At 43.0% G+C, this 13,776-nt stretch overlaps 1 long non-coding RNA gene across 1 annotated transcript; it reads left to right on the forward strand.

Annotated features, from left to right (window-relative positions):
• Positions 1-1,125: 1,125 nt before the first annotated feature.
• LOC144290519 (uncharacterized) lies at positions 1,126-13,462 on the forward strand. The gene is made up of 3 exons (XR_013358130.1): positions 1,126-1,740; positions 2,462-2,611; positions 13,091-13,462. It is a non-coding gene; the product is annotated as an uncharacterized LOC144290519 (long non-coding RNA).
• Positions 13,463-13,776: the final 314 nt, after the last annotated feature.

Consider the following 13,776-nt stretch of genomic DNA (forward strand, 5'->3'; position numbering starts at 1 on the left):
TCTCTACCGGATGCACAACAAAGCTAATTATGGAGACAACAGGTTTGCAGCAAGGAAAGATTGTTTGATTGGCAGCCAAAGGAAAAGATATAAGGACAAGCCTCAAATTCACCTCCCTGAAGTGGGAGAAAGGTTTCTTTCTTTCTTTCTTTTTCTTTCTTTCTTTCTTTCTTTCTTTCTTTCTTTCTTTCTTTCTTTCTCTTTCTTTCTTTTTCTTTCTTTCTTTCTTTCTTTCTTTATCTTTCTTTCTTTCTTTCTTTTTCTTTCTTTCTTTCTTTCTTTCTTTCTTTCTTTCTTTCTCTTTCTTTCTTTCTTTCTTTCTTTCTTTCTCTTTCTTTCTTTCTCTTTCTTTCTTTCTTTCTTTCTTTCTTTCTTTCTTTCTTTCTTTCTTTCTTTTTTTATAATCAGGGGTGTGATAACACACATTTCAATGAAAAGGGTGTGCATGAGGAAAAATGGAGCATGCACATTGAACAAACATTAAGGTGGAGACACCACCAGGAAGAGGCAAAATTCCACTCCTGAGGTTAAGAGGTTCTCTTAGGAAAAAAAATAAATAAATAAAAGAGGTTCTTTTAGGATAGGAAGGCGCTTTGGACATGCTCTGAGATCCTGTAAAAACTGGATGGGGTCTTAGGCTGGATTAATTGATAAGGAATGTAGGGCCTTTCCTGTTCATAGGCTGGAACTATACTAGATGACCTTGAGTCCTGGCTTCTGCAGAGATCGCTGGTGTTTTCTTTTCTTTTTTTTTTTTTTTACTGAGGTCTGAAGAGACACAATAGCTGATAAGGGGGTAAAAGTTCTCCAAAAAACAAGCTTTAAATTCAGGTAGTTTCAACCACCTGAACGCCATGGTGAACGGTTAGAGTAGACTATGTGAGTCTGGAGAAGTGATTTTTAAGTGTCTGTGTTTGCGAAGAAGGATCAGACTTCCAGGAGTGGACTGGCAGCAAGCAGTACGTTACCACGCACAGGTCCGCGGACCGGGCGTCTTAATAGCAGGTGTTAGGCTCAGACACCTAACCTCCGACCCCGCGGTCACTCAGGTGTGTGTGTGGGGGGCCGAGGCCTTGCGAACTGTCCAATCAGAGGCGGCGGCGGGGCGGTGGGTGGGGCGTTGCTGCGCAACCGAGGCGGAGGTCTGCTCTTTTCAGCCTCGCTGGGTACCCCAGGTCGCTTGCCTTTAGGGCCCACGTTGCCCTGGCCTCGCTTCTGTTCCGCTGTGATTCCTTTGTCCGCGGGAGTAAAGGGAAACCATTGGGTAACCCAGGAAACGTACAAAGGGTGGTGCGCCCGTGGTGTTGGGTGACGAACGTGTCGCTCTCAGCAGGCGCGGATCCGCAGTGGCCCGACTGGCCTCCCCGCGGTCATCTCCCGCGTCTGCGGACCCGAGGCCCAGGTGGCGCCGCTCGGACTCTGATCCCCTCCGGCGCGTGGCGTCCCGGCAGGTCCGAGAGCGGGGACCCCATTCCAGCGCACCCCGACTTCTGCGCCCGCGGCAGCGTCTCCGACTGTGCGGTGACCGCGGGGTGTCGTCAGAGGACCATTGTGACTCGTTCTCGTTACTGCGTGGGAGGAGCTGTGGTCAGTGGGGTCCCCGCACCCTCCTTGGTCCCCATCAGCGGCCCGTTTCCTCCTGCGCGTTCCAGACGTTTGGGAAGCAAGGTCTGAAATCCACGACTGTTTCCACGACAGCCAAGCCCTCCTTAAGGCTCGGAGTAAATGCCTGAACTTCAGGTACATCCCCGCCTGCCAAAACGTGAGATTCCCATCTTCCATTTACAGCGTCATGACCAACTTATTTTTTCTCTGTGGTGCAATTCTAACAGTCCCAATATTTTACTTGTTCATCATTTTCCCACAGTGAACGGATGGCTCATTTTAAATGGTTTATTTTTTTGTCTGTGGATATTTACATCTGAAGATGTAAATCTGAAGATAGCAGAGAATAACTACTTGGAATTACGTTTGTGAAAGAAATTTTTTTTAAAGATTTTATTCATTCATTCATGAGAGACACACACACACACAGAGGCAGAGACAAGGGCAGAGGGAGAAGCAGGCTCCAAGCAGGGAGCCCAATGAGGGACTCGATCCCGGGTCTCCAGGATCATGCCCTGGGCCGGAGGCGGCACTAAACCGCTGAGCCACCCGGGCTGCCCACGTTTGTGAAAATCTTGTGTTTTTCCTCCCAGGGTCTTTATTGGGTGCAGGCGCCTGGGTGGTTCAGTGGGTTAAGCAGCGGACTCTTGGTTTTTGGTTTAGGTCAAGTAAGGGTGGTGTGTTGGAGACCTGCGACCAGCTCGGGGCTCAGTGAGGACTCTGATTCAGGAATCTCTCTCTCCTTCTGCCCTCTCAAATAAATAAATACATCTTTAAAAAAATTCTTTAAAAAATAAATAAAAACTACTCTTTTAAGTATAATTTTAATTATTTATTTTTTATATCAAAAAAATAGGTCTTCTGTATTTATGTAAGCTCTACACCCAATGTGGGGCTTGAACTCAGAATCCTCAAGAGGAAAGGTTGCATGCTCTCCAGCCTGAGGCAGCCAGGTCCCCCTGCTTGTATTAAAAATTCTTGCTCCCCTTTTCTCCTCATACCATGGGTGAGTAACATTCTTAAATATATTTTTTTAAATTTTGGTTTGTTCAATGGATTTCCAGGGCCTATATGTGCAGACCAGAAGTGTTCAAGTATAATTAAGAGTTTTTTTTAAAGAGTTTATAAAACTTTTTCTTGCCCTGGAAATAATAATTAGCTTTTAAAAAAATAATTAACATTTTTCATTGAATTTTATTTGTTTTTTAAAGATTTTATTTATTTATTTGGGAGATAGAGCACAAAAAGGGGGAGGAGCAGAGGGAGAGGGACAAGCAGACTCCCTGCTGATCAAGGAGCTCTACTGGGGCCTCAATCCCAGGAACCTGAGATTGTCCCCTGAGCCTAAGTCAAAACTTAATTGACTGGGCCAACCAGGCACCCTTAATCTTTTTTTGAATCTAATAATTACTTGTGGGGTTTCTTTTCCTTTTTTTTTTTTTTTAGATTTTATTTATTCATTCATTCATTCATTCATTCATTCATTCATTCATTCACAAGAGACACAGAGAGAGAGAGAGAGGACATAGGCAGAGGGAGAAGCAGGCTCCATGCAGGGAGCCTGATTTGGTACTGGATCCTGGATCTCCAGGATCACGCCCTGGGCTGAAGGTGGCGCTAAACCGCTGAGCCACCGGGGCTGACTCCTTGGGCCTTTTCTAGATAGAAATTGGAGTTTTGCATCCATAACATTGGTGCACCTCAGAGTGTGAATTGTTTACATTGAGAAAGTCTGGGAAAATCAAATTCTGTGTTCTGGATTAGAGTCAGTGACTGGGGCAGTTATTTGGGTCAGAACCTTGAGTTGAATTCTGCTAAGAGTTTCCACACCTGTGAGAATGGAGGCCTGAGGTAGGGAGCGTATCCATCATGCTCCAGGGAGGGGAGGGTGTGTGGGGCACCCAGAGGTCATTCCTGTGACTGCTCAGGTGTCCCTACCCTCCCTCACCAAAGACTGAGCCACTCCAGGGCTTCTGTCTCCACGGGGACAGTCTAGAATGTGGAACCTTCTGAATATGGCTTTCCTTCTGTCCTGGGGGAAGCAGGCTGCTCATCTGTGCTGAGTCCAGTGTTTCTTTCCTTTGGATTCTTTTATTGATTGATGAGGGCAGCCCTTTGGCTCTGGTTTCCCCCAGTGCTTGGGCTCCTAAACTGTAAGTTGATTGAGAGATAGGGTGTGAGGAAAGCTAGAAAATTCTGGAAACCAAGTAGAATTTATTTAAGTAGCATTCATTTAAGTTCTCAGGTCACTTTTCATTTTAGGATCAGTTTTTGTTTGTGTGTCCCTAGAGAACATTGATACTCAACAGGCTAAAAGCAATTGAATTCATTTTTTTTAAATTAAGATTTTATTTATTTGAGAGAGTGTATGCATGAGTATACACACACACAGAAGTGGAGGCAGGGACAGAAGGAGAGGGAGAAACAGACTACCTCTCAGTGAGGAGCTCCTCATGGGGCTTGATCCAGGACCCTGAGATCATGATCTGAGACACGGTCAGATGCTCAACGGACTTTGAGCCACCAGGCGCCCCTAAATTCCTGTTTTAATTGATGTGAGGAAAACTGCTCAAAGCTTATATTAATCTTTGAAAATCCAATGCATTTAAGGAGCTAAACTCAAACCTCTATATGCTACTTAATCCTGAAAATAGAAAATATCCCAAGTGGTGGATAGAGGAAGGACAAACTACACTGCTCCATGTTGTGTTTGAAAGAGACTTGAGGAGGGAAAAGAGACTTGAGAATTTTTATTTTGTGTGGTTTACACTTTTTTATCTGTTAGTATTATAAGGAATTAAATCTTAGAATGGCTTTTTAAAAAAGATTCAATTCGTTTATTTAAGAGGATGGGGGAGGGCCAGAAGGAGAAAGAATCTGGAGTGGACTCAGTACTGAATGCGGAGCCTGTCTTGCACCTCAGTTCAGTCCTGGGGCTTGATCCTGTGACCACACAATCTTGACCTGAGCTGCAATCAAGACTCAGTAGTTTAACTGACCAAACCACCTAGACACCCCTTAGAATGGCTTCTCATATATGAAAGTTAAAAATAAAAATAGGGATCCCTGGGTGGCGCAGCGGTTTGGCGCCTGCCTTTGGCCCAGGGCGTGATCCTGGAGACCCGGGATCGAATCCCGCATCGGGCTCCCGGTGCATGGAGCCTGCTTCTCCCTCTGCCTGTGTCTCTGCCTCTCTCTCTCTGTGACTATCATGAATAAATAAAATCTTAAAAAAAAAAAATAACCATTTAAAAATAAAAATATAAATATGTCTTTATTATAAGGAAATCTGTAAGACAGGAAGTCTAACTTAAGAAGACTCAATGCTCATAAATCCTGGACCCCTCTAGGTCATTTCTTGAGCCTCCTGTTAAGGTTTCCTTTTTCTTAATTTAAATTCAGTTTATTAATATATAATGTATTGTTAGTTTCAGAGGTAGAGTTCAGTGATTCCTCAGTTGTTATCACACCCAGTGCTCATTATATTACATGTCCTCCTTAATGCCTGTCACCTAGTTACCCCATCCCCCCCACCTCCCCTCTAGCAAACCTCATTTTGTTTCCTATGATTAAGAGTCTCTTATGGTTTGTCTCCCTCTCTGATTTCATCTTGTTTTATTTTCCCCTGCCTTCCCCATGATCCTCTGTTTTATTTCTTCAATTCCACATGAGTGAAGTCATATATTTGTCTCTTTGATTGACTTATTTTGCTAAGTATAATCCCCTCTAGTTCCGTTCATGTCATTGCAAAAGGCAATATTTCATTTTTTTGATGGCTAATATATATATATACACACATTTTCTTTATTGGTTCTTGTGGACATGGCTGCTGTAAACATTGGGATGCAGGTGCCCCTTTAGAGCACTACATTTGTATCTTTGGGGTAAATATGTAGTAGTGCACTTGCTATATTGTAAGGTAGCTCTATTTTTAACTTTTTGGGGAACCTTCATACTGTTTTCCAGGGTGGCTGGGCCAGCTTGCATTCCCACCAGCAGTGTAAGAGGGTTCCCCTTTCTCTGCATCCTTGCCAACATTTGTTTCCTGACTTATTCATTTTAGCCATTGTGACTGGTGTGAAGCGACATCTCATTGTGGTTTTGATTTGTATTTCCCTGATGCTGAGTAATGTTGAGCATTTTTTCATGTGTCTGTTGGCCATTTGTATGTCTTCTTTGGAGAAATGTCTGTTCATGTCTTCCACCCATTTCCTGATTGGATTGTTTGATTTGGGGAGGGTTTCTTAATATTAAAACAAGCAATTGCAAATTCCTATTTTCTTTGCTATGTTTATTTATTCTTGGAACAAGTCTTCAGGCTCTTAAGCTAAGAGCTTAATTAAGCCTCACCCTGCCCTCTGCCCTCTGCCCCTTGTGCTCCCTGCTTTATGAGTGAATGAAAAAGCCTAGGTGGTCTCTCCTCTAGAGCAGGTGGGATATTCCAACCAGAAAAGTTCCTGCTTGTGTACAGAACTCTTGCCCTTTCCCCACTTCCCAACTGCAATGAAAACCCAGGCCAGGCTCATTTCCTCACTTTCTGATGCTATTTCAGAGCTGAGCTCTTTATTTTGGGAGTCATAAGCTTTTTCTTCTCTTATCTGTACAGGTGAGCCCACATGTGGGACACTGCTCTCTGTGTGAATCGCACATCTGCAGGTGACCATAACAGTTGATGCTCTGAGCAGCATGTCCATACATGACCATGACCCATGGTTCTGTCTTCTCTTGCTCTGACTTGCCCATCTGCTCTGCTGTTTGATGAGGTCATATACTGTGAGCTGCAGGGTGCTGGGGAGCTTATGCTGTGACCTGTGCTGGCCTGTGCTGCATTCGTGACCCCATCAAGCCTTAGGTCTAGATTAGGTTTATCTGAGTTGGTAGTTTGGAGATTTCCTAGGCATTTTTTTTAAGTTTTTATTTATTTATTCACGAGAGACACACACACACTCAGAGAGAGAGAGAGAGAGAGAGAGAGAGAGGCAGAGACACAGGCAGAGGGAGAAGCAGGCTCCATGCAGGAAGCCCGACATGGGACTGGATCCCGGATCTCCAGGATCACGCCCTGGGCTGAAGGCAGGCGCTAAACTGCTGAGCCACCTGAGCTGCCCTTCCTAGGCATTTGGGAACAGGAGTATAGGTTCAGGGCTCTCCTCAATGTGGTCCTGGGTTAGGGTCTTTGCCAGTGTCTACCTATGTTTTAGAATGAAACTATGACAGGAGCTGAGTTGGTCTAGATATACCAGGGGAATGGGAGTGGCAGAGGAGAGTATACCCTGTGGAAGAGGAGGGCCCAATGGGAATTGCTCCTAAAACAACTGTCATTTATTTTATTTTATTTTAAAGATTTTATTTATTTATTCATGAGAGACACACAGAGAGAGGCAGAGACATAGGCAGAGGAAGAAGCAGTCTCCCCACAGGAAGCCCGATGCAGGACTTGATCCCAGGATCCCGGGATCATGCCCTGAGCCAAAGGCAGAGCTCAGCTGCTGAGCTATCTAGGTGTCCTGAAACAGCTGTCATTTAAAAAGAGACAAGAGTGGCTCAGTCAGTTAAGTGTTTGCCTTTAGCTAAGGTTATGATCCCAGGGTCCTGGGATAGAGTCCCACATTGGGCTCCCTGCTCAGTGGGGAGTCTATTTCTCCCTCTCCCTCTGCTCCTACACTCTGCTCGTGCTTTCTCTCCCTCTCTCAAATAAATAAAGAAAATCTTTTTTAAAAAGAGAGAGATAAAGATGAGAAAGGAGAAAGGTGGCCATTAGAATACAAGCTGAGTCCAGACTCTTAACCCTAGAGGGTTCACCAGGACACTGAAGTCCCTCTGCTGCTGCTGCTGCCACTCACGTTCCGTCACCCACTCTTCATTCTTATTTCTCTTTAGAGTTTCCCTCTGTGGATGAGGTCTCTACTATTGCAAAGATCCTGAGCCTCTAGGTATAGGGGACAACACAGGTCCCCCTGTGGCATAGCAAAAGGATTAATTCAAACCTGACTTAGGTCCAGGGTCCTTAAATCCTATAAGGCAACCAGTTGTCATCAGGGAGGCTCCTAATCCTGATGGCACTGCTTTGAGGGTCTCTGAAGGGAAGAAAGAAACTTTACATATATATACCAATCTAGAGAGGACACTCCCTTCCCCCAAAGTGCATTCAGTCAACAACAACAATAACAACAACAACAACAACAACAACAACAACAAACCAGAGAGGGCAGCCTGGGTGGCTCAGCGGTTTAGCGCCGCCTTCAGCCCTGGGCATAATCCTGGATACTGGGAATGGAGTCCCATGTTGAGCTTCCTGCATGGGGCCTGCTTCTCCCTCTGCTTGTATTACTGCCTCTCTCTCTCTCTGTTTCTCATAAATAAATAAATAAATAAAATCTTAAAAAAAAAAACAGAGGAAGACAGGAGGGAGGGAACAAAAGGAAATAATACTGAAACAAAGGTTTATGACTTGACCCATTTGGAAATCCAAAATATACAAAAAGAACTGACATAACAAAGCAGATAAAGGTCCACTGATTGGCTTTTCAGCCTCTACAACATAAATTCCAGATTGATTTTTTTTTCAGATTAATTTTTCTAGTGATGTTGTGCACTAACCCAGAAACCTTCAAGCAGTTAATCAATACTAGGTCTCAAATTACAGATCTACCTGGGATCTCACTACATTTAAGCAGGGTGCCCCGATGATCTCAGGGCTGTAACTGTAGGGGACAAATAGAGCAGCTATTTCTCCTTGACCATCAGAAGTATGATCCTGTCTAAACCCCCATGATCATAGCACGTACTGTCCTAAAATATCCCATAGTGAGCTGGGAAGCTCTGAACAAATGATTCGTAGACTAAAATTAAAGAAAGCCATTGCCACTTACAAATGATCTTGAAAAAATGGGACCCCATGAACCTTATCCTTCAAATAGAGTGCTTGATATGGCCCAGTGGAAATTGCACAGGCCCTAAAAGGATTGAAAGCATATACAAAGTCTGCTTAGTGAAGGGTTGATTATTCCCAGTGCCTTTCCTATGAACAGCTGAATTTGGCGTGTTAAATCTGGAATGAACAAATGATACCTCCCAGTGGATTACCACCACCTTGTAGCTGTGGTTGCACCCAATAGACCTCTATGCCCAGTCCCCAGCTTTATGGAAATTACTGACTCCCACTTAGGACCAACAGGCAGCTATCCTGCCACCACAGATTCAGTGGGGTCTGTTCTGTCTCAACAGCCTTCACTTTGAAGGAACAGAATATACCTTTAATGAGTTTTCCTGACAGATCTTGAACACCTTTGCCATCCCACACAGTCATTGCAGGCAAGATCTGAACTGTGTCCTAAGTGCTCCAAGAACACAGGTGCCACATTACATTAATGACTTCCTCCTCCTCCAAGGACTTATAGGAAATTCAAATACCAAAAAGAGTGGCTAGCAAAAAGTAGAACATTGTCATGCATATAAAGTGAGCACTGCCAACTTTGTTAAATTTCTGGAACTTTTTAAAAAAATTAATTTATTTATTCAGGAGAGAGAGAGAGAGAGAGAGAGAGAGAGGCAGAGACACAGACAGAGGGAGAAACAGGCTCCGTGCAGGGAACCCGATGTGGGACTTGATCCCAGGACTCCAGGATCACACCCTGAGCCAAAGGCAGGCGCCAAACCAATGAGCCACCAAGGGATCCCCCTAAATTTCTGGAACTTATTGATAATCTGATACCCTGTGCTTCCATGATAGCATGACAAAATAGCTGTTCTCCCCCCAGCACCCACAACATCTGCTACATTTTTTTGTTCCAGAGGTAACATATTCCTTGTTTACAAATCTTACTTGAACCCATTTATGCTTATTAATTGCAAATTGGCTCAGCTCTAATGGACTCCTGTACCACAAATGGGTGGAGGCTCTTCAAATCATCATGTAATTGGCACTCCTAGCACCCACAGACTCCCTCACTAGAGACTTCATTGACTTCATCTTATGTTTCCTGGAGTTACTTGTGCTGCTTTAAGTTGTCTATAGGTATCTGATGCAAGAACTTGCCATAGGCCTCACACTATATGCCAGTAGGGCTGCAGTTACTTCTGCTTAAGGGGTTGTCTTTAGTAGATAGCTTTGAGTATATGACCACCTATCCAGTGGTCTATTTTGCCTTGGAATCTGGAAACAGCACCCCAAGGACTCAGTACATAGACCCACTTGAGACATGGTAGAGCAGATGCTTGCCCTCTATGATATTCCTCCTGAGGGAGAGGGTCTCCCTCCCTTTCCTCTTGTGAGATGCCCTAGTGCTGGAGGAGGTCCTCCCATAGGATTACTTGAGGGAAAAGCAATGGAAATTCATAGACATTAGGTATAACATCACCACACTAGTACATGATGGAGCTCAGGCAAAGATGTTGCTTTTCATGTCTTAAGTAGGATGTTTTATGAAGGAATAGGCCCAAGGGTCATCACAAGTGACCACACAATATTCATTTTTACACTCACCAATAGTACCAATAGCACTCACCTATTTGCTACTCTAAGAGTTGCATCTTTGGGTAACTGGGAAGCGTTGCCACAGTTACCCTCATTATCAAAGTGGCTCTTTTCTCTACATATACTATAGCCTCACCAGGACACTCCTCATGTATGTCAGAGTTCCAGACACAACTCAGAGTAATAAAGGGAGTCATTTCATTTCCCAGAATATACAGTGTTGGGCTCTCAAACAAGGCATTCAATGGAAGTTTATTATATTTTTTTTATTAGTTTTGTTTGGCACTGAATTAAAATTTGCTATGGAAGGGACACCTGGGTGGCTCAGTGGTCGAGCATCTGCCTTCGGCTCAGGGCGTGATCCTAGTCCAGGGATCAAGTCCTGCATTGGGCTCCCTGCGAGGAGCCTGCTTCTCTCTATGTCTGTGTCTCTGCCTCTCTCTTTCTCTGTCTCTCATGAATAAATAAATAAAATCGTTGGGATCCCTGAGTGGCTCAGGGGTTGAGCATCTGCCTTCTGCTCAGGGCCTGATCCCAGGATCCAAGATCGAGTCCCACATTGGGCTCCCTGCAGGGAGGCTGCTTCTCCCTCTGCCTATGTCTCTGACTCTCTCTCTCTGTCTCTCATGAATAAATAAATAAATCTTTAAAAAATAAATAGAATCTTTTTTTTTAATAAATAGAATCTTAAAAAAAATTGCTGTGGAAGAAACCAGGAGCAAGCTTTCAAATGTAGTCTCAGTGTAATCACAGAGGATAGGCTCAATTCTTCAAGCAACAAGTTGTGAGTACACAAGTGAAATGTCTACCAGGGAAGCTTTGTAGAGACTCGGTGTCCAGAGTGATTTTGGGGTGGCTGATTGTATCAGCCCCTCTGCTTAAGGTGTAACAATAACAGATTCTCAAAAAGGAAGACAGGAATTTACCATGTACCATGTTTGCATAAATGCTTTAGACACACTGAGACACTCATTGATACGGTTGGTGAGGTCACTCCCAAAATCCCGCTTCCCAGACACCAGCGAAGGATGAACTTTGTCATCCAGGATTTCTAAGGGTAAGCAATCTCAGGGCTGCTAATGTTCACTCTCTACCTCACACTAGATAATAGAACTGTTTGTGAGCATGCTCTGCAGTTCCCATGTGGAAAGAGTTGTTAGAACTGACCCAGGCAGCTCATTACTCCCTGGGTCCACAAGAGAGGTTTCTAGTTTGCTGTCACTCTACAGAATAAGTCAATCTTAGCACTAGAAATGCTGGGCTGAATTGCTAGAATTAGAATTGCTAGTACTAGAATTTCTCTGTTCCTTTGACATGGACATCATTGGGTTACTGATCTCTTTGAGGGACCAACATTTAGAGGAACTAATCCATTGAGGGATTCCTGTGCTTGGGATGGGCTATCCTGCTGCCTTCCCAGCGAAAGAACTCAGAAATGAGTGAACCTGGGAGGAAAGCCTCTAGAGTGGCTAGTTGGAGACCACTTGCAACAGAAATGGAAAAAAGGGATTTGGTGAGGTTTTTGGAGGAAAGCACTGTTGAACTCTATGTTTCATATTATGATCAAATTCACAGAATTCAGTGAAGTCCCTTGCAAATTCCATGTCTAACATGTTCCTCAAGGTCTCCAAGGCCTTGGTTAGAGTGATAAGATTCTGTTGGAAAATCTCTTCTGGTATCTTAGCATCTCACTATGTGTGCCTTTGTATCCTGTAAATTAGCAGGAGGCAACTTTGAGACTCATGAGTATATGGACTTGGGAGATGTCTAAGTTGTCATGCCTTTTTCTCATATCTGAGTTATATATTCTGACTATCTTCCTAGTCTATGAAATGAGACAGAAAAGGTAAAAATGAATCAGTGATAAATATTATACAAATTATAATGATAATATATTATAAGTATACTCCCTGTAAGAATAATCTTGTTCATCCAGCTGGATATGATTGTAATGGTCTGGGGGACTTCAAGACATTCTGACCAGCTGGGTATTGTAACAGTTTGGATTCTCCTGGCCTCTCATGTTTGGGGATGGGAATAGAAGAAAAAACTTCCATTTTTTTTCCTGTGTTTGTTCATAAAATATTATGCACTTGTGACCCTGTGCTTCATGTACTGTGTGGTATAGTGGGTATTTAAGAAAGAGTTGAGGAGCACCTGGGTGGCTTAGTTGGTTGAGTATCTAACTGTTGATTTCATTGTGATATCAGGGTTGTGGGGTTGGGCCCTGCATTGGGCTCTATGCTCAGCACAGAGTGTGCTTAAGATACTCTCTCCCTGGGGGATCCCTGGGTGGCGCCTGCCTTCGGCCCAGGGTGTGGTCCTGGAATCCCGGGATCGAGTCCCACATTGGGCTCCCTGCATGGAGCCTGCTTCTCCTTCTGCCTCTCTCTCTCTCATGAATAAATAAATAAAATCTTAAAAAAAAACAAAATAAAAAATAAAAGATACTCTCTCCCTGTCTTCCTTTTGCCCTTCCCCCTGCTTATGCTCTAAATAAATAAATATATAAATAAATAAAATCTTTAAAAAAAAAGATGAAAGTTTTTCTCACAAAGAATTGATGGTCTTAAGATGGAAATATTCTTTCATTTGTATAGCATTTCTCCAGGATGTTCTGTTCCCTAACAATGGAGAGCAATGGAGACTTGAAGTGATCACCATAAAAATGTTGCAGTGAATTCCTGTGTTCATGATGCTGTTAAATTCATAAAGTGAGTGTGGCCAGAGAGGAAGCGTCCGATGACCAAGTCATAGAATAAATGTTGAGAAATCAAAGTCCTATGTGAATTTCTTATGAAATGAGTATAGACCACCAGTGCTGTCCATCTCACCTATCCCTGTAGATGACAACATTCTTACTTACTTGGTCAACTAGAGATCCAGTGTTACTTGCTCATCAGTAGTTAAATAAACCAGGCATGGTCACGTCTCATCATGGACCTAGACTCTAGCAATTTTTCTATAACCTTTCATAACTTACAATGTTTTCCCATATCTGAATTTTAGGAGAAAAATGTGAAGAATATGACAAAGATGAAAATCACGAGACAAATCTAAGGACAAATCCTATTGCATGTGAGAACAAAATGTTCTGAGAGAAAATTAAAGTTTGTCATGAACTTTTAAAAACATGCAAAGAAATAAGCTCATTTTCAAATTTATTTTAGAATATTTTCGTCAAAATTTTTTCCTCACAGGCCTAGATGTTCAACGTTTGAAATAAATATCACTTTTGATAATAGCTTGAAGAGCATTTAGCATATTCACTTTTAATCAGAAAGTGCAAAAATATACACATTTTTGAAAATGGTAAAGTTTTAAAAGCATTGTAATAACCATTAATAAATATGAAGTCATTAATAAAGAGCTGTTAGTGATATGCTTTTCATTTCTTATAGCAGGCATGTGATAGAGGGACTCTATAAAAGTAAAGAAGGTTGTCAGTGTGGAGAGACTTTCAGCCAGGTTGCAAATCACAATCAGAAAAAGAAGACTCCTACTGGGATAAAATTATGCAAATTCAGTTTGTGTGGACAAGTATTCATGCATCATCCATCCTTTACCAAGCATATGAGATCTCACACTGGACACAAACCACATGAGTATCAGGAATATGAAGGAAGCCTTATAAAAGTAAGCACTGTGCAAAATCCTTCAAGCACTGCCAGTTTATTCAAGTCCATGAAAGGATT

This window comes from Canis aureus, chromosome 19 (genome assembly GCF_053574225.1).
Source record: "Canis aureus isolate CA01 chromosome 19, VMU_Caureus_v.1.0, whole genome shotgun sequence".
In the NCBI taxonomy this organism is placed as follows: domain Eukaryota; kingdom Metazoa; phylum Chordata; class Mammalia; order Carnivora; family Canidae; genus Canis; species Canis aureus.